Source organism: Periplaneta americana, chromosome 10, assembly GCF_040183065.1.
Source record: "Periplaneta americana isolate PAMFEO1 chromosome 10, P.americana_PAMFEO1_priV1, whole genome shotgun sequence".
NCBI classification, from domain to species: domain Eukaryota; kingdom Metazoa; phylum Arthropoda; class Insecta; order Blattodea; family Blattidae; genus Periplaneta; species Periplaneta americana.
Window position 1 is genome coordinate 122,936,030 of NC_091126.1, and position 22,051 is coordinate 122,958,080.

The window sequence follows — 22,051 nt, forward strand, 5'->3', positions numbered from 1 at the left end:
CAGAAAAAAATATAACTTTTTATTATAGTCACCCTATATAAAACATGTGTTTCAAATAAAATTAGTCCTCTTCTCTAAATGTTAGGCCAACTTTGCTTGAAACATAAGTTCGTAAGGCTGAAAAAGTCTTTTCAGCTATCCTTCAAAATATAATCTGTAAGTGTTCTATTTTTTAATCCATAAAACTGTTAAAAAGGTATGACAGCCACATAAAGACAAAGAAATAGAAATCAATCAGTGACAAAAAGTGTTTTTATTTACCTTTTAAACTCGAAGAATGTTGTGCACCATTATAAGCTTTATATAGGGAGTGAATTACACTGAGACCTACTTGAAATTTAAAGGAAAAAAATATTATCAGAAATCATTAAATTTATTATTTCTTTTTGTACAGTCTTTTCTCCTCACTTTAATACTTAAACCACAGAATTACTGACCAAAATTACAGAAATTAACAGAAAATTATATTCACAATAAGAAATTTTCTAACATGAATGCCCATCATGTTGAAATATTACGTGTATATATAGTGCCAGACAACTATAATTACGTAATTACCTAATGTATAAAAAACTATGTGTGTATGTAATCACAGTTTAATAGATGCCACTCACAAAAATATTGCCAGTGACTTCATTTTCTTTCACTGTTGTCACACTGATAACCATATATAAACAAAAGTTGATATAGACTACATGTATCAATTACTTTCTTTACAGGATGATGACAATTTAAAGTTGTATTGCTGTGTAAGAAATACATTTTTTAAATATACATAGTAATATTCTTTCGCAGAAAAAGGATATCTCTTTTCCTAAGACTTAAAAAGAAACAAAAATTATTAATACAATGTAGTCAAGCACATATGCTCCTGTTATTTCAGTACTCAAAACAGTAATCAGAGATTAAGAAGTTAAGAAAATGGTAACAAATTGAAACATATTTCATACTTCTACACATTATCTAAGTAAATTATTACTAATATTATGATCTAAGTAATCTTAAAGGGGCACTGAACAAAAAAAATATATATATACTTTTACATTTGTTGTAGACAACAAGGAGCTGATGACAGTACTGAAAACCGCAACTCAAAATATCAAATAGTTCTCAATATAGGAGCAAAGGAATTTTGTCCAACACTGCTGCTGAAGTATGCTGCCGCATCTGTGGCTTGTGTTGTGTAAGCTTTCAACTGCTTAACACTTTTTCATGAAAAGAAGAACGGTATTTTTCGCGATTTTGACATAAATTATAGTGAATGTAGCGTGATTAAATAAACCAACAATGCATTTGTGATGATGTGGCACAGCAGTGTCATGTCACACGCACTGGCGGTATCCATGTTTGGAGCTATGTTAGAGTTTGTGTCATTGTGTGTGTAATTAAATTAGATATGTTGTTTAGACTATACTCCAGAATGTGATTTTTCAGCTCAGTATTCTTTTAAGATCACTATAATATATAATGTTACTTTTCACCAATAGAATATCAGCTATCAAGTTGCACATATACAATTAATTTAAACTTACTTATTAAAATACAAGCCAACTAAAACAGCTTTCAAGTTCAAGGCACTTCCTAAAATTTTGGTAAGTAGTATGTTTACTGATGTTCATCAAAAATTCTATGAACATTTCTTAAGTGTCGACGCAGATCATACTTGCGACCAAACACTTTGTTGCAGATGACACACAAGGTTTCATTACGATGAACTTGCCAGTGAGAGTAGAGTGATGTATTGGTTTTATATGTCAATCCACACATTTCACAACTGTACGTTGGTCGAATCACTTCTTTCTGTGTGCTAACTCTGATGTCTCCTATAAGAAATAATGAAATAAAAACTAATTTTAGATATATGATTTAATTAATACATATTACTTATTCAACTAAAAACATGACATCAAACCATGCCAAAATGTCTCCATTTATGTAAACAGTGGTAACTCCTGGTTCACAATTCATGCACATAACACAATCATTCTGGATACATACTCACTTGTCTTATTCAAGCCTATGTACTATTTTAAGATGCTGGCGGAGATAATTCTTCCTGCTCAAAACTACGTTGCATACTGGACATTTCGTAGCATTTCTGTGGACACTTAAGTGCGAGTAGAGAGAAGTGCGGTGAGCATACCTGGCACCACATATGCCACAAGCATAGGAATCCCTATGTTTCATTCGCAGTGGTTTCTCTCTCTCTTGGCCTAGTGTTGAGCGCATCATGATGGTTAATTCTGGAGAGAACAAATAACGAAATCACAAAACAATTACATATGTATGGTTCACCTTAAATAAGCAAAATCAATTTATTAAGAAACTGAGCTTCTTCATACAGGAGACAATGGGAATTTTCTTACAACATAAATGAATTAACACATAGAAGTGCATTACTGTTATTCCAATAGTTACTTTATATATTTCATCATGTATTTAACACAATGAAAGGAGACACTTCAAATACCAGTTTAGACACACCTTCAGGAATAAATACAGTAACACTTATCTACTTTGGTAACTGAAAACTAAAATGTCTTTCACGTTCACTAGGAATAAAACTGGAAAACTGCAAAGCATGGGTCATTTGCCTAAAGCTAAATTATGACTTATTCAGTTAGGAAAGTACATGCCACTGCTTTATGGTACTTCTATATCAAATTCTGCTCTACACAATTTTTACATAGTTCGTTATATTACATACCACATTACTATTAACAAACAAATAAATTTATAGAAATGTTATTAAGGTTGATTAATCATTTATCACTTCAATAACATGAAATCAAATAAATCATGTATTTTACGACTACGTTAACTCAACACTAATTTACTCCAATCTGGTGTCTAGAAAAAAAATTAACTTCTTTTCTATAGAATTCTTTATTTGAACACAGTAAATTTTATTTGAGCAACTCATGCTCAAACACTCATTACATCATCAGCAAAACATACAAAAGACTGCAAATCAACAAGATAAAAGAAAGGCTTAGTGTAACATAAAAATATCCTTGTTACATCATAACCCAACCATAATTACACACGGTGAATTTTCTTCCTAGAACTACCACTATAATTCTTGTCACTGACATCCATCATCATTACAGCTCGAATTTATATGTACTAAAAGTTAGTACTTTTACTCAGTAGTTCATAAACACACAAACCATGCCCCCACTCCTTTTAGGTGTCATTCAGTATTTATATTTCCCTTTGGTATTGTTAATGGTCTTCAATGCTGCTAATCACTACTTACAAATCAGAGCAGTTTACAGGATGAATTCTCTATTCCTTGTTACTAAGTTCTCTATTGTTACAGTTGAGTCTTGTAAACCAGGCTTAAAAACACTACTAACTGACACCACATCCATTCAACTATACTCAGTATCATTCTTAACTTTCAGTATATATAAATCAGGGCTGTAACAATAATAATAATAATCATCATCCATTCAACTATACTCAGTGTCATTCTTAACTTTCAGTATATATAAATCAGGGCTGTAATAATAATAATAATAATAATAATAATAATAATAATAATAATAATAATAATAATAATAATAATAATAATCATCATCATCATCATCATCATCATCTGTCATTGCTACCACTGCCAGTAATACAACTGTTACAGGTACTATGACCACTGTCACATTCATCATGATCACTACTCTTTTAAAATTACTTACACACATAGCTCATCTTTAGATGTGTTATGGTACTAAGGTCGTGTAATGGATGATTGTGACATTATCTAGAGAATGTAATAGATCCTCAACAATCTTCACTCTTACAACAAAAGTGCTGACTTTGCATTTGCAGGATGCAGTTAGTGACAACAGAAGCCCCATTTGGCCATAATATTAGTTGTCAATGACAAGTGATAATAGATTTAGAGACAATATAACATTTTATTGGTGAACATTTGCAGTAACCAATAGGTAACATATCAGCATGTGTGCACACCAAATTACTCTGTATAGTGCAGTAAATTTTAGTTGGTCCTGTGAACAATGTGCGAATGCACGTATAGTGAGAAATAAATTAAGTCACTGAATAAAGAAAATATTACGCTTCATTCACAGCAACATTTTCCCACAATAATGTGTAAAGAAAAGGCTGTAAGGACAATTCTGCGTCATAGGAAAGGAATGACATAATATACTCATGATTTTGATGGCATCAAACAAATGGAACCAGACTATGACAAGTGTAAGTAGATGAAAGTAACAGTGCAGAGGAGAGTTAACAACAAGAACATGGTGCACTGTCGAGTTTGGAAGTACTGGTAACTTTTCCATCTGCAGAGATATGTAGATAACTGTACCTCTGGAGGAAGTGCTGAAAGTATTAATCTACATTCATGAACATTCAAGTTACTTCACAACAACAATCATGCTTAGATTTCATATCAGTGAGTAGCAGTGTGGCCAAGCATTATATAAGAGAAGACAAAGCCCAGCAGTTACAGAAAGGGGATTGTAACAATGACAATGTACAAGATGAGCATAATAGCAACCTGCAACTACATGCACATAAAATTTCAAGAATTAATAATCACAGTGATTTACAGACAACAACAATGTTCTTCATTCTTGATTACACTGTTTTAATATTTATACAGAATGTATCAAAACATGTGGGAAAGTTCTGGGAATTGATAGAGGACCTGAAAACAAGCAAGAAAGTTCATATAAACATTGGTCAATTTCACTTAGTTTTTAGGTACAGTCATTGTTTTTGTTGTACGTAATATCTGTAATGATAAAGTTTAATTTACAACTTACAATACTTTTTTCTTATACAGAAACTGCTCAAAATGGCCACCATGAGCTCTAATGCATGCTTCTGAATGCCACATCATCAACTATCTTACTCTCTTCCATATTTCAGGCATCTGCCGTATCTGCTGACATCCTTTATCAAGTCACTGGCAAAGAATTTCCACGTTATAGGTCTGGAACAATGGCCTTTAAATGTCCCCATAAGTAGAAATTCAATGGACTAAGGTCAGAAGAACAAGCAGGCCAGGATGTCGGTCCCTCACGAGCTATCCATTTATTAGGGAATTGATGATTTAAACTTGCTCTAGCAGCAAAAGCAAAATGCCCCATCATGCATGAACCACATGCACTGAATTAAGTTCAGTGGAATTTCTTCCAACAAAACATACTGTTGTTTGTGTCTAGTTTCCAAAACTGCTTTGGGATTTCTGTCAGCCAATACATGGATATTGTGAAAGTTCTGCACTCGCTTCATCGCTGAAGATTATAGCAGAGAGAAAGTGTTGATCCTTAACATAAGTTTGTTGTAATGAGGTACAAAATGCTGCTCTGGGTGGAAAGTCAGCTTCACTAAGACCTTGGACTCTTTGAAGGTTGGATAAAGGAGTTGTTCTCGTAAAATTCTCCATACTGCCATATGACTCACATTCTCGATTGTTGCTATGTCTGGTGCTGCTTCCACTATTATCCTCAATATGATTGAAGGCTCATTCCTCTAAGTTAGATGTTTTGCTTCTTGGTCTTCCACCATCTGAAACACGTTTTTTTAAGAGCCTGTTTCCACAAGATGGTCATATATTCTTTGGAAAGTCTTGTTGTTGGGTAAATGTCTATTAGAAAATTGTTCAGCATACAAATGCCTTGCTTCATTTGCATTGAAATTAGCTCGTCCATACATAAAGTGCATTTCTGCCATTTTCTGATTAGAGTACTCCATTTAGACCACTGGTTGTAATATAATTATTACACTCAAAATAACAAATATTCACAATTATCAATAAAAGTTCTAGCATATGCCTTGTGTTTATTTCGTTATGGCCACTGTCATTAGATGGCTTTGAATACACAACAAATCGTCGATTTGAATACAGAAGGAAATTACATGTGGTTTGATTATCACAGATATTATGTATACCACAAACAATGAGCGAAATTGACCATATTTTATGTGAACGTTTTTGCTTATTTTCAGGTCCTCTTATCAATTCCCAACATGCTTTGATACACCTTGTATATCACTGAAGATTTGTGAAGTTATTTAAATAAATAACTTCTTCACTTTGTTAATACTGCACTAGGTATTTTACCTTATATGACTAGTTTCGATGTGGAATGCATCATCTTCTGATCTACCTTATTAGTATTCAGAAGATGATGTATACCACACCGAAACTAGTGAATTAAGGTAAATTAATATTAATACAGTGAATCAGTTATTTATTTAAATAACTTAACAAATCTTCAGCAGAAGGAGTGTTATCATATTGAAAGTCGAAAGATAACTATATTTCAAATGCAACAGCAGGTACAGGATGAAATTCGAACTGAATAAATAATCACAGAGATTGTAACAGGAAGGTACAGGATAAACAATCAAAGAGCTTGTAACAGGAATAAGTCCACTGCTGTGGAATAATGGTTAGCATGTCTGACGTGAAATGAGCAGGCTCAGATTCAAATCTTGGTTGGAACAAGTTACCTGGTTGAGGTTTCTTCGGGATTTTCCTTCAACCCATTAAGAGCAAATGCTGAGTAATTTTCGGTGCTGGGCCCTGGACTCATTTTGCTGGTATTATCACCTTCATTTCACTCAGATGCTAGATAACCATTACAGTGTTGATAAACTATCGTAAAATAAACCCTTGCCCCCAAAAACAGGAATAACACAAGTAACTGAAGACCTCCCTCAAATAAGGGTATAACCAACAAATCTATAATACACGTTGTAGGTTGAAGGAAAATAATCTCAGGGGCATATTTCGTTAGGTCTATATTTACTAGCAGAACCATTTGACTAATCAAGGATACAAGTTTTTTAAGCTATTGAATGCATTCACTTATTGTTATAAATGAATGCTTCAAAATTACTTTTTCTACCGAAGTCACATATTTAAGTAATTTTATGTTACGCCCTTTTTCGAGGGAGGTCTTCAATTCTAGATAGATTTCTTAAAGTTTATAGTTTTAATGTAAATTAATTTGGATTTGAATAAGTAATGCATAAGAAGACAATGCTGGAAGTTGGTAACATAAAACTGTTATGACCCAAGCAACAACACTGCACTTACCGACTCTAATAAAAGTACGCAATAAATATCTTGGACAGGAAATTGTTTTGTGGGACATGGGATTTCTATTCCACTTACAGTTCTGCATCATGTCAACGAACTTGTAATTCACTTTGGGAACATATTTCAATAGCAAGCACGGCATTGGGTTTACTGGAATTACAGAAAAGGTTTGGACATTATTTCTGGTGTAGTTAGCTTGCTTTTGACCCACTTGCGAATTGGCTACGAAAATCACATCTAACAGCAAACTACAATGGATGGAAAGCAAATCATAAAATTCAACCATTAAATATGTTTATTTTCTTTCACAGCGTATCATCTGCAACTATACTATGAAGGATACCAATTTCAAGACAACTGTTTATATTCGATTAATCTGTAACTTAATTAGTCCAAATCACCACGATACATCGATATGATTAAATATGCATTCTTCAAATATGAATTTATTTTATTTTATTTTAGTAGGTTATTTCATGACGCTTTGTCAACATCTAAGGTTATCTAGTGTCTGAATGATATGAAGGTGATAATGCTGGTGAAATGAGTTCGGGATCCAGCACCAAAAGTTACCCAGCATTTGCTCATATTGGGTTGAGGGAAAACCCCGGAAAAAACCTCAACCAGATAACTTGCCCCGACCAGGAATCGAACCCGGACCACCTGGTTTCGCGGCCAGGTGCCCTAACTGCTACTCCACAGGTGTGTACCCAAATATGAATATATGTCTGATCATTCACAGAAATTTGATATGGCCAAGCCTTTTGTTTTTTATTTAAGTGAACTATTGTGATTGTTGTAGCCAAATCATTTGCGTTCACTGTTATAGGGTAAGTTGAGTGTGTTTTTGGGCACTGAATTCTCATACTGATCAATTTGCTGTATGTAAATGATATCTATAGTAAATATATTTACTGTGACAATGTAATTAAATTGTGAGATCGTTACAGGCCATAGGGCCCAATACTTGTAGGGAAGAAGATGATGATGATGACTATGCCAAAGTGTTTTCTGCATCATGTATTTCTGGGTTTAGACATTAACTTCAAATAATTAACTTGTACAGAGTACAAAACAGTTGTACTTTTTCATCAGTGAAGGCTTCTGATGTCACCAATGACACCATGTGAACATGACCCTGAAGTTGTGATACAGTACCACCCTTTTTAATATCAGATTAGATGTGCTGATAGCAATGGTAGCAATGATAATAGTGATATTTGAAACATTTATGTTGATAAATACTATATATGGTCAGAATACAGGATCCTTTGTAATAATAATAATAATAATAATAATAATAATAATAATAATAATAATAATAATGATGAAAAGATGAAAAGATTAGAAATGTTTATTGTTTCAAAATTTGCATGTTACAAGAAGTTTATGACAAATATAAAATAGCCTAGGAAAAGTTTCAAAGTAGAAAATTACAACATTAATACAATCACTATTGTGATATGCAAGAACGAAATTACAATCTGCTCAAAATTTCTAAAAGCAAAACCTCTCTATAATAGAATTTCCTATAAGTCGTCCAAAACTAATTCAAGACATACAGTATGTACCAGGTATAAACTGAACCCACATAACATTTAATACAAGTGGGAAGTGAAAAAAAGACTATCTTATGTCAATGATACATTAATATATCCCATTTTCAGCCAGACTTCAGAATACAAATAATATATAGAGTACCGGTACCATTTAATACTAGAAGTACCGGTACTTGATTAAATTTAAATAATACTGTTCAGTTTAATAACTAGCCTACAAAGATTGTATTAATGAACATAGAGTGAATACTACTAGTTACAAAATTAGAATTTCTTAAAATAGACTAACAAAGGTTTTCAATCCAGTACTACATTTATAATACATGTGCTCACCAGTCTAACAATAGGCTCTCAAGTTGGACAGATGTAGTTTTATATATCAATCAACAATTAATTAAGTTATATTACACTACCTTGTAGAAAATATAAACTTGTTACTTAGTAACCAATGCTCTGGTCTTGATTTTTATATTTACATATACACATTTAAAAATTGCAAAAATTGATAAAAGATTGAGACAATGACAAAGGGAATAAGAATATAGATACAATTTACAACAAAAAATTCTAGCATAAATACAAAAGTGAATAAGAACATTTTTACATTAACTGTATCACATTATTCAGTTTGGTATGGTATCAAAACACAAGTTATAAACCTCAGTAAATATCTTCTGCATCGAAACATGTCTATAATTCCCTTCCAGCTGTTTCAATGAGTGGCCGGTGAGATTCACGAATAATAATTCTGATTTATAAACATTCCTTCTATACTAGGCACTGTAAAATCATTAATTCTTGAAGCATGATCTAGAAGGAAATTTTACACTGTACCATGTTCACATTATTTCTAAATTACAACGAAAAACCTCGTTTAGACTGGTCCTTTTTTATGCCTCAAAGTTTTCAATGCCAAATGTAAACTGGTAGCTCACTGCAATCACAGGCATAAACTTAGAAAGGAGAAGTGCAATTAGAAACAATTATTGGAAAATTCAGTCCAGAAAAATGACAACATAATGTTTGTATTAATGTAACACAAAAAATAAAGATGAAGACATTAGCAATAATTAAAAGAACATATTACATGGTATCCAAGAGATGAGGTGCATGTGCACATCTCCTTAACAACTATCACTGTTTTGTATTTAAAAAATCTATAAGTGTATTTCAGTTGAAAAATTGAAACAGTGTTTGCATTATTTATATGGCTTCTCTATATAATTTCCACGCAGAAGTTTAAAATACTCTCTTTTAATCAATATCTTATTACAAACAGATTTACTTTGGAAAGAGATGAAATGACTATGATGGACTGTCTAATATATTCCTGTTTAGCTTTGCAATAATTGGTTCCATGATCAGTACTTATGTCTAGAAACCAATTGTATATACTATATCGTTTAAAGATGAAAATTTATGTCACTTCTGCCTTCTTGCAAAATGGTCCTGAGACAATAAACCAACTCTACATATGCAAAATAAATTAACTTGGCAAAGACACATGCACAATAAAACTTCTTTGATATAATTTTAGCAGATAATTCATGCCTTTATTGACTTGTGAACTGAAAGAAAAATACATTCTATGTTAAGAAAAGAGACACCATCTGAACGAGGCTATATAGATAAAATTCTTTAGCAAGGCTTGAAGGGTTAATCAAGAGAACTCAGGTACTAGAGCAATATTTGTTTCACAATTCATAATGGTTGATCTGAGTGCACATAACTGAATGAGCCATATGTGATGCAACCCAAAGAAGAATGTAACTATGGCAACCAGCCATGTTTGGTAATCATGTGTCGCTTGACATGGCGTATCCTGCTCAGAACGGCATGGCACACTGGACACTGAGTTTTCCCATTGTGAACATTCTTATGTTCGCAGAGAGAGTTTCGGTTCTGAAATACCTTGCCGCAGATGTTGCATTGAAGACGCTCACAGATCTGGGGACCCCTGGGAGGACCCCCCACCCACTGCAGCTGGGGATCTACAAACAGACAGAAATGTGCTAAACTTGATATGAAGTAACACATGACATGGTGCATGTGCCCCTTTCAGAGTCATCAGTCAGCTTCCCACAGCCAGCAAATTTGAATGTCCAATACAAGTCCATGCTTGTGTCACTCACTTATGACTCTTGTAAACAATTCAGAACAGTGCAATAACCACTTTCAACTTTTCTTTCATGCAAAACGTGCAGTCATAAGCATCGTCAATTTATATACTGAAGGAGGTGCCACACCTTACAAATCAGAACCAGTAAATGATGTAGAATTTTTCCCTTCTGGATATTAATATACAAAGTGAGGAATATATGAATGAACTAGAACACTGTTATTGAAAATTTTGTTTTAATATTTTTCTATACAGAATATAGTTCCATAACCTTACGAACAGTGTATTAACTGTCAGATAAATACTGAAAACGTACAAAAAAAATTACTGGCAAGGTGTATGCTAAACAGTTATTTTGATAGAAAAGTATATTTGCAAAAATTTTGATAGAAAAGTATATTTGCAAAACGTGATTAAAACTAAGTAAGTGGAGTAAGCACTTGTCATAAAAATATCGGTTTTAAGAGCAGAGGCATTTGGTGCTGTAGCTTACATTCAGAAGTTAATATTGAAGTACTTTTCTATGCTTGTCTGATTTCAGTGACTGCCAAAATATAAAAAAAAGAGAAAATTGCATTTTCTTTGTACAGAACCTATGTTGCAGAATTATAGTTATTTTAAGAAAGTAAAGCACTCTGATTGAACTACTAAACAAAAATAACTTTTCATACCCAAGGCATATATGTTTTTTTGTAGGCAAACATTACAATCGTCCTATACACTGTAATACTAATCTAAAGACTTCTGTATATAATAATAAGATACCAAATATAGTTACGTGTTTCCTTAATGGAAAGATATTGCTCTGCCCGATATGTCAGCATCTGTGTATGCAATGCTCCATGCTCCTCATTCTTTGTCAAAGTCTCAATTTGTTTTACAGATTCAGATCAAACAAATCAAATCATGAACTACTGAGTTCTCGTCTGCTATACCACACTTCTTGAATCCATGACCAGAATATCGTGTCTTTGCTGTGTACACAACTCTGTTTAAAATTTTACAAGACAGACCACCCGTGTTTCGTTTTCATATGGGCTTTCATATTCAGAGTTCGACTGAAAACCACCTGACACACTGGACACCTTGTCTTGCCTTTGTGCACATCCTTGTGTTTATACAGAGAGCCCTGGTTTAGGAACTTCTTTCCGCAGATCTTGCAGCGGTAACCTTCCACAGTGTTCGGTCCAGCAATTCCCTGCCAGTCCCCCGCATCCCCCACCCACAGACACTCTACAAATAAAAAGAGATCAGAGTCAGTGGCTGCAGTGGGTTCCTCTACAGCAAACCGTGCTTTGCTATCATGTGGCGCTTCATGTGGTCAATGCGGCTAAGAAGTACATTGCAGATCGGGCAGCGAGTCTTCCCTTTATGTACGTTATTGTGCTTGTAAAGTGACCCCATGTTTGCAAAAGTCTTCCCGCAAGTCTTGCACCGATGGCCATCCTCATGCTGATAACTGCCCTGCCATTCCCCAGGATACCCCACATATACAAACTCTATGGACAGAAAAAGATTATCTTATAAACAAAGCTAGATAATAATAATAATAATAATAATAATAATAATAATAATAATAATAATAATAGCAGTAGCAATTCTACATTCAATTATCTTGGGTTGCCTCACTGCATGGATCTGGGAATGGATAATGTTTAGACAATAAGTGTCGTTTCATGTGGCCTATTCGACTAAACACAGCATGACAAACAGGACACTTTGTGTTGCCTCTATGCACACTGTTATGCATATACAGAGAAGTGCGATTCCGAAAACTCTTGTCACACATCTTGCATTGATGAAGGTCCCCAAATTTTCCTCTGGATAAGCCTTGCCACCATTCTTGATTTGCAAGCCGCACAGACTCTAAGGAAGAGAGAAAGAATGTCTGACAGAACTTAATTTTTAATCTTATGCAGACCAACCATGTTTTGTCATCATGTGTCGTCTCATGTTTCCAGTCCTACTGAGAACTGCTTGACAAATAGGGCACTGAGTGGTTCCTTTGTGAATATTCTTATGTTTATATAATGAGTCACGGATCAGAAATGTCTTGCCACAAATGGTGCACTGGTGATTTGGGCCAGTGGCCTGTGTGCGCCAAGGCTCGGGAACCCCCACCCTTTTCAAATCTGGGGCAGAAAAAAGATACATGTTATACATTATCTTGAAAGCTTCTGTTCTCAATATTCTGAAGAGTCGAGATAAGGTGGCGAATAGTTCTATACTCGTAATTTACACAATAATTAGAACTAAATTACAAGAATATGATAATTAGATATACCTGAAATCTCATTACAGTAACTCTTACAGACTTCTAAGTTATCAACTCAGAGGAAGTCAGAGATAACACGTATTACATTACCACTCAAATGCTTACATACACTTTAGAAATATTATCCATAGTACAGGTGTTCACAGTTCAGTAAATTCATACATATTTTATTATCTCCATATTCTATGAGTTTCATGTTCATATAAAATAATAAAAGAATGTCGAAGTTTCACCAAACTATGAAAAATCATCAATTATAACCTAAATGTTGAATTACTGCGAATTAAAATCCTGTTAAAATGTTTCTATAAACTGTTGTTCACTAGGTCTAGTGCAACAGTCCATATTTCGTACATAACAATTTCACACTATAAACTAGTTCAAAGGTATAATTCACTATTTTGATATCTCAAAACAGCTAAATTCAATTTAACTGCAAAACATCTACCATAAAATGTATATATTTTTAATTGGTTATTTTACGATGCTTTATCAACTGCTCTGGTTATCAAGTTTCTGAGTGAGATGAAGGTGATAATGCCAGTGAAATGAAACCAGGGTCCAGCATCAAAAGTTACCCGCATTTGCTCCTAATGGGTTGAGGGAAATCTCCGGAAAAAACTTCAAACAGGTAACTTGTCCCAACCAGGATTTGAACCCGGGCCCACTTATTTCACGTCAGGCATGCTAACCGTTACTCCACAGCAGTGAACTGGTGTGAATATTATGGAATAATGTTTATTGCTAGCACTTATTTTCTGCCTCAGATATTGAATTGTACGTAATCTTTATAGGTATATAGTAAACCATTCCTTCAATGTTGTTATCTTGAAAATGAACTAAATAATAACACAAAGAAAAACAAATTCACAGCAAAAACATACTTTATTTCCAAAATAAATTCAACAGCAAAAATCACACATTACATTTATTTTCTGACATGTTCTTAAGAATTTATAGTAACCCTCAAATAAGTTTAATTCATTGTAAATAAAAATTAACTTATGTTTTGTTGTGCACCACTTTCAGATGTCTCCAGAGGTTAGGCTTCCGACTGAACACCATGTTACAGATGGGACAACGAGTATTGCCTTTGTGAAAGCTTTTATGTGCAGACAGTGAACACTTCTGCTGGAATCCCTTGCCACAAACCTCACAGTTGAACAAAGGCTCACTGGTACGGCTCTTCCATCTCCGGCTCGTGTAATAGGTAGGCACTATACAAGAAAACATTTCCATGTATTACATTATCTGCAGTACAGTGGTAAATTAGAGGTCAGAGGAAGAGTATCAGATCTGCATATTCGTACACAATGTACTTCATATGAGGTTCTTCATAAATATGTTATGAAATATACTGACACATACAATTTTAAATGTGAACTTTCACAGGAAAATTACATAAAATATTACATATAAAATGAAGATATCACTTTAAAAGGCAACGGTATTCTATGCTCACTGCGAAACGTTCATGTATATTCCTTGATAACAACTGTCTCACTGAGATCTAAATCCTAATGTCTGTGCACCATTCTTAGATGTCTCCATAGATGTGTCTTCCGGCTCAGCACTGTTTGACAGATTGGACAACGTGTATTGCCTTTGTGAAGTCCTTTGTGTGCAGACAGAGAACATTGCTGCTGAAATGCTTTGCCACACACCTCACAGCGATATGGAGGAGCACTTGCTGAATTCTTGTACCTCCACCTCGGATGATCCATCAGATCTACAGAAGAAAACATCTTTCTCTAAAAGCTGTTGTCCATTTCTTCCATTAACTCTGATTTCTAATAATTTAACCCAATTCCTGGAGTTCAGTAATAAATCAGACCAGTTAGATCCTTGTTTACTGAAGGCCCCCCCCCCACAAAGTACATATGATACAATACTTCATTTTAATAAAATGTAATAAAAGAAACCAGTTTAGGTCAGATCGGTATTAAGAGTGGTGCACAAGATGGTTGTATGAAATATGAGGCCAACTATTTCGAAACATTTCTCCTAAGATATATACTTAAAAAAAAATAAAATAAAAAAAAACAGAACAATTTAGTAAGTTTAGCTAAGCTGGAGACATCAATTTATGGGTACACTACCTTTGAACTTAACAGGCATTGGATTTGACTTACTTTTAAGCTGCACATGATAGTGTGTTCACGAAGTGGAAGAGTTGTGTTTTGTTCTTAATATTAATTACATTCATTTGTTAGTTTAACAAATTAAAGTGTAATAATGTAAACTACTGAGTCAAAGAAGACAAAACAATAATAATTCTTACCTAAGAGTTTTGTTTAATAAATATTACTTAGTTGAAGCAGGTTTAACTTTCATGGTATGAATCTTCATCTGAAGTGGAAAGTAACTTGCAAATTAACAATATATTAAGTGTAGTGAAAATTAGACTTTCAAATTGTCATGAAGCTCATATTATTTGTACCAATTACTGATTACACAAGTCATTTTACTCGATGCTGTATTGCCATAATGTAATATATTACAACAATAAATTTGCAACATTATCAACTTACAGAGAGATATTCCACCAAAATTTAAAATCGCAAAGAAACAAAGTATGGGATGGTGAACTCTTCACTTAAGAAATGCCAACACAATTAACAAAAATGTCTGTACTTAATGCAGAGTAAAAGCATAAAATCTGAAAACTTTATAAGGATAATTATTTTGAACTCTATAAATATCATCCCCTCCCCCAAAACACCTTTACAAACAGATTGATGTAACTGATTACAGAGATTTGTTCAGACATTTGGATTCTTTATGTTAACATACATTAACAGTAGATTTTTAAAAATAGAAAGTATGGTATTAATGTTTTGTATCACAAGTTCTTTTCTAATAGAAGGGAAAAATTCTTGAACAATAAATGACAAAATGTTAAGTCTGAAGATGGCAGGAATCTATCCTTAAAGAACAAATTCAATTTTAATGTGTAAGTCAGAACCATCCACTTGCATAGCTTCAGAAAACTGTAATATTATGTCAGAATTCAAAATATTTCTTGAGCTAGATGCTCTTCTGCTATACATTATCCATGAATGACGTTATAATTCAATATGTAGGACTGAAGATAATTCCCAAAGTTCACAGAGTGAATAATGATTAATAAACAATACTTTCGTACTCATTCACTTATTATCTCGAATTTTAAAATGAACGATAAAATGAACGATTCCAGATCTATTAGTGTTTGTAATACAAACAGAACTGTGCCGAACTTCCCCTTATTATACTGGACTCCAGGATCAAAACTACAATTTCTGCGGCAGTTCCCATATGAGGCCAACATTCAGTAAATAAATCACGAATTCAGTGTGAAATCTAGAACATCACTTAAACGTCTGATCTTCGTAAAATGCACTCTTTCGAAGTCTTATCATTAATAATGTACCGGTAGTATTTATATTTTGTGAACAGTAATCATATGACGGCGCAAACTGAAAACTCGACTGAACACCATCTTACACACGGGACACTTTGTATGTCCTTGGTGTAAACTCTTGTGATGTGTGAGTGAATCATGACGGCCAAATTTTTTTCCACAGAGCTTGCAGACAAACTTGCGAGGGTCAGCTGGAGCAGTAAGCACTGATGTTCCCTCCAACCAACCACAGCTGTCTTGCACTGCCCAATTGGCCACTGAAGGAAGAGAAACATTACAGCGTAAATTACTTTATTACACATTACTTGATTTAAACATACATAGTGGAAAACAAGTAATCAGAAGTCTTCAATAAACACTACTCTTTTTAAGAATACGCAAGAAAATTTATTAAGTATTCATTATACATAACAGTTCACTACTTCAAGTTTACATAGTTCGTAAAGTTAATTTATAAAAATTACAAAATTAATAGACGTTCACAAAAAGAGTACTATATAATCAATGGAACGTAAGTAATTTGGCAGATAACATATAATACTGCAATTAATTTAAAAAACAACTTTAATAAATGAAGACATACATTTCTAGGGGATAACAGTTTACAACACATTATATACAGTCAGTCACGGTAAATTAAGTAAAATTTTATAAAATCTGAGTTCAAGTCTACTACTATGATCTGGGCTAACATTTCATGCCATGAATAATAGAAAGGTGAGACATCATAGTGTATTTCCGAGAGAATAACTTCTGACAAATGGGGCATCTGGTCTGTCCCTTATGGATGCTCTTGTGGTGTGCAAATGAATCATTGCGGTTGAAAACTTTACCACACTGGTTGCACACATATTTTGCTTGACTGCCTGTTGCTGCGACGGGGTTTGAAGGAAGCCTGGCACCAGAGTCCTCATATGCCCATTGTGCAACTATACAGAGGAGGAAAAAAAATGTACACTCCTGTTAATCTGTGGCATTCATAATTCGGTTTTATTTTTTATAATCATTACACCATATTGAAATACTTTAGCACACAAAGAGCTTATTAGACCTACATTAAATTGAGTGAACTAATAAATACTGTTTTCAAAGTGCTTTCAGCTCTTTACGTCTCAATGAGGCACATATTGCTTATTCAATGCATGAGATTTCACATATGTGTATAAATGTAAGAAATCATAAATTATGTATTACTTCCAATAAAGAGTTTTTATCAAATTTTAACAAAAGCAAAATTTACCACATGATTCTATTTGGTAATTAACATTAAACTATCATGATTTTAGACACAAATTATCTTTCATATACGGATCCTGTACTACTTTCTGCAATTATTCATGTTCAATAACTTTACAATATACAACCTCGTACACTCACAGTGGTCAAAGCTGAGTTACTTAAAAAGTAAACAATAATTCACAGCAATCTGGCAGCAGTATATTACTTGAATTCTTTACAAACACAGAGTAATCATCTTGATTACACACTTTTAACACTTCATGTCACTTAGGAATATAGTTAATATAACCACTTTCATGTGTTAAAATAAACTAAGTTGTAATTACCTAGTTGACTAATTTCAGCTTTATGTCAGACATCATCAGAACTACTGAAGTCCTTGCTCCTTCTGGTTTCTTCAGTTGGTTTGCAGAGGGGTGCGTTTGTGTATGATAGTGTGGAGTCAAATAGGGTGTGTGTTTTTGTGTCTGTATATTTCGTACTGTTTTAGTGTGTTTAATTTCTAGTTTTTCAGTTGAATATATAGTATTTCCATATCTGTTTCTATGTTGCTGTAGCTGTGTTTGGTGTTTGTGTTGTGTTCTTTGCATCGTGTTTGAAATGATCTCCCATCTGTCCAATGTAGAAGTTGTTACAACTATTGCATGTGAGTTCATATATTGTAGATTGTATTTGTTTGTCTTATTTCTATGTTGAGATGTTTTTGTGGAGTGTTTTGTGATCTGTATGTAATGTAATTTAATTTCCTGAATGAGGATGCGATCTTAAGAGAGTAATCATTTAAGATATCTCCGCCACATGAACAGTAATACATTATCTTATTTCTATATCGAAAATAACAATATAAGAGTACCAGATGTTACGTACCCGAGCCATTAACAATTTATTATACATTTCCTGAACTGAATTAAAAAACAGAATTTCAAGACAAGATCTTTCCACATAAAATGGATCAACATAATGTAATACATAAATGTTGGAAAAGGAAATGTAATTTAACAGTACACTACTTTGGAGAAAGAGCACTGAAACTTAATACTAAACAAATTAAGAATTAATGATGTACATAGTAAATACCTAAATTTCATTTTATGTAGAGGTTGAGATACATATTTTAGGGAATCATTTATAGGAACAGACCAGCATAAATATTAATGACGTAACACTGGAAATAATATACATATTGGTATTTTTTAAATTTTAATGGTGAAAAAAATAGTGAAATGGTTGAAAAATAAAAAGGCTAGCAGAAGTGGATGAATTTCTGTACAACTGATAAAACATAAACAAATAAACTAAAAAAAAAAATGAAGACAGATTGTTGTTTAAATCAAATAAATGAAAAGACCATACATTATAAATGAGAAATGGCAAACTTTGTAAGTACCAAAACAAAATTTCACAGAAGAGACATAAAATTTTCCTAAATTGAAAGTTTTATAAATTTTGTCTGGAAAAAAAAAAAAGTTTCTTTGCTATATTATTTCGTACAATTAATACTTAAGACAAAATAATTCATTACTGCAACAAAATTAGACAGCAAGAACGTCTTAGATGCCATTTATATATACTGTCCGTGAGTTCTAAGAGCTCTATGGGTTATCTGTTATAAATGTCTTTGAAAACATTTTAATCTAAAACTAATAGTCATACACAGAGAAAAACTTAAATTCATTATAATTTTATAGAAAAGAGTTGTAACACTTATTGTTTGAATAATGAGTATGCAATTGAGATGCATTGTCCAAATAGAATTGATGGAACTCTATAGGCAAAAAGGTGTCATCGCAAGGAAATGTCTTTTCTATTTCCTGGTCCATTTATTGGAGGCATTTCTACATGTCTTAAATCTAATTGGGTCACACTGTTTATCAGAACTTTACATCGTTTCAAGTCCTCAAGTTCAAAAAAGTATTCTTATAAAATTTTTGTGGATGATTCAGACATAACCTTTACCATGGAACATGTACAAATTGGTAACTTTGTAATGCTAAGCATGTGATCAACAGTTTCGAAAAAATAGAAGTCATATTTCTTCATAGGAATCACATGGAAGGGGTTAATAAGCTTTGCCTCCTCTACTATTTGCTGGAGATGTAAGAGTACTCTTTTTTTTTTTTATACTTTTCGCCTCTTTTCAATTATCGCAAAATCCTTAACACATGATAGAAAAGAATAACTACTTACTAAGAATTTTTGTGTGACCTCTTTAAAATCCACTGCATTGGCGAGAAACACAAAAAAACACACACTTTTGTTTCAATTCTGGCCAACACAGTTGACCAAATCGATAATCAACATTTTTAGGTTTACAAAACTTTAATTGATGACAGACATTAGGAATGAGGTCATTTCCGAACTTCCCCGAAGATGAATAGTTTCATACACATATAGGTAGTATTATTGTTACTGAGTTGCACCCCGAAGTTGTAGCAACTGAGTTGCCTACTATAGAACATGTTTGAATACATTAGGTCTCTCACAGGTAGCACTTAATAAATCGATTGATGTCACAGAAAAATCACTAGTCATTAGTCAACAATTTAGAATCTGCCATATCTGTAGTCATTGCATGTTGATTTTTTTGTATTACAAAAGGCTTGTGGTGCTTCACTAAACCTATCATTTGCTGCTATTTTCAAAATGAATTCATCACACTTGCGGCAAGTGTCCACTCTAGGCCAATGAAAAGATACATAAGGGGAATCTTTTTGGAAAACAGACATAGTATTTGTATGAAACTTCAGTTGATGGATGCAAATGTTTGAACATACTGAATAACTTGGTATAATTCAGATGTAACATTTCCTTTCTTCCTTATTCCCACAACTTCATCTTCCATATTAATTTTTATTAATGCTTTATGCACAAAATACAACATACACGCTTTTAGATGAGATGTGTAATGATGTAAAAATAAGATGTCATGCGTGCAAAAACATGGCACTTGGAACATGTTACAGGCAGAGGCAGTGGCACATAGAACTAGCACTTTTTATTATCATTAAAAAGAACCACTTTGAAAACCAACTGCCCATGGCACATACAACATGAGAACATCAAAAAACAATTTTTCCCAAAAATGGCACTTACAATGTTTGACATCTTCATCCTTCAAATAACAATCACGTCTCTTGCTTCTAGATTTGGAAATAGCCTGTCACACACAATTCCCTTGATTAAACTACGGGGATTAAAAAAAAAAATACACTGCCATACAAAGCACTTATAATAAATGCAATAAAATGTATGTAGGGAAAAAAAAAAAAAAAAAAAAAAAAAAACAAAAAAAAGGAAATATGAATAGGCTTTTACATCAATAATTACGTAAGAAATGTCACCAATTTCTTTCTAGGAGGAAAAAAAAGCAAGATTTAATTATTAGCAATAAAGAGGTTAACAAATACTGTGATGAACATAAATATTTTGATGTTACAATTATTACTAATGATGAAGAAATGATACAGAACTTGAGGCTAAAATATCTGAAGGACATTTCGACAAGGCAATTAGTATGGTATGGACATTGATGGGAATAAATAAGAGATTTTTTAAAAATATATTTGAATGGATTCAATCAATAAAAAGAAAGAAAAAACCCTCGACGAAGGAGCAATGAAAGAAATACATTTACAAAAAAATAGTTCGTGGATTGGACAGAATGGTTTTTAGCAATCCGAGAAAAATGTAACTAATTGTTTGCATTTACATTTGGTTGTATTTGTATTTGATCGTTAAAATATGTTTCTAAACATTATTAAACTAAATAATAATAATAGCCAAAATTGCAACATTTAATTATGTGGAAAGATAAAGGTATTGTATTTAACACAATACAAACAATTCCAGGAATAAACATTTCTAAAATGTATGATGACTACTAAGATAAGTCAAATACTCTGTCACCAATCTAAGTTTGAAGACAAGATTGTATCTTCACAAAAATACACAACACTTTATGTCTCGGGTAAATTTATCACTATAATTCCAAATATGTGCCCTCAAGAGTTTCAGTCTCGTATAGTAAGCTGAAGTGCCCATTACTTGCAATAACTATAACTCACCTCAAACAATCAGAACTGTGTTGACTCTTACATGATTACCTAAAAATACGTGCTGACATAATGAAAGATAACTTTAATTTCTTTAATAAGTACTCTTACTGCAGTGAATATTTAGAATGATCAGTTCAGTTTGTGAACTGTGGACATATGGTACTTCATGGTGTAAACTCTACTAAACACTTTCTGGCATACGGGACATACAGTCTGTCCCTGATGACTGCTCCTGTGATGTGTGAGGGAGTCTCGATGAGAGAACACTTTGCCACATGTCTTGCACGAGAACTGAGGGATCTTGGAAGAACTAGGAACAG

General features: G+C 33.1%; 1 long non-coding RNA gene across 1 annotated transcript; it reads right to left on the reverse strand.

Moving 5' to 3' along the window:
• Nucleotides 1–276: 276 nt before the first annotated feature.
• LOC138708007 (uncharacterized) lies at nt 277–20,923 on the reverse strand. The gene is made up of 3 exons (XR_011334525.1): nt 2,708–20,923; nt 2,003–2,243; nt 277–1,823 (listed from the first exon to the last, which is right to left on the reverse strand). It is a non-coding gene; the product is annotated as an uncharacterized lncRNA (long non-coding RNA).
• Nucleotides 20,924–22,051: the final 1,128 nt, after the last annotated feature.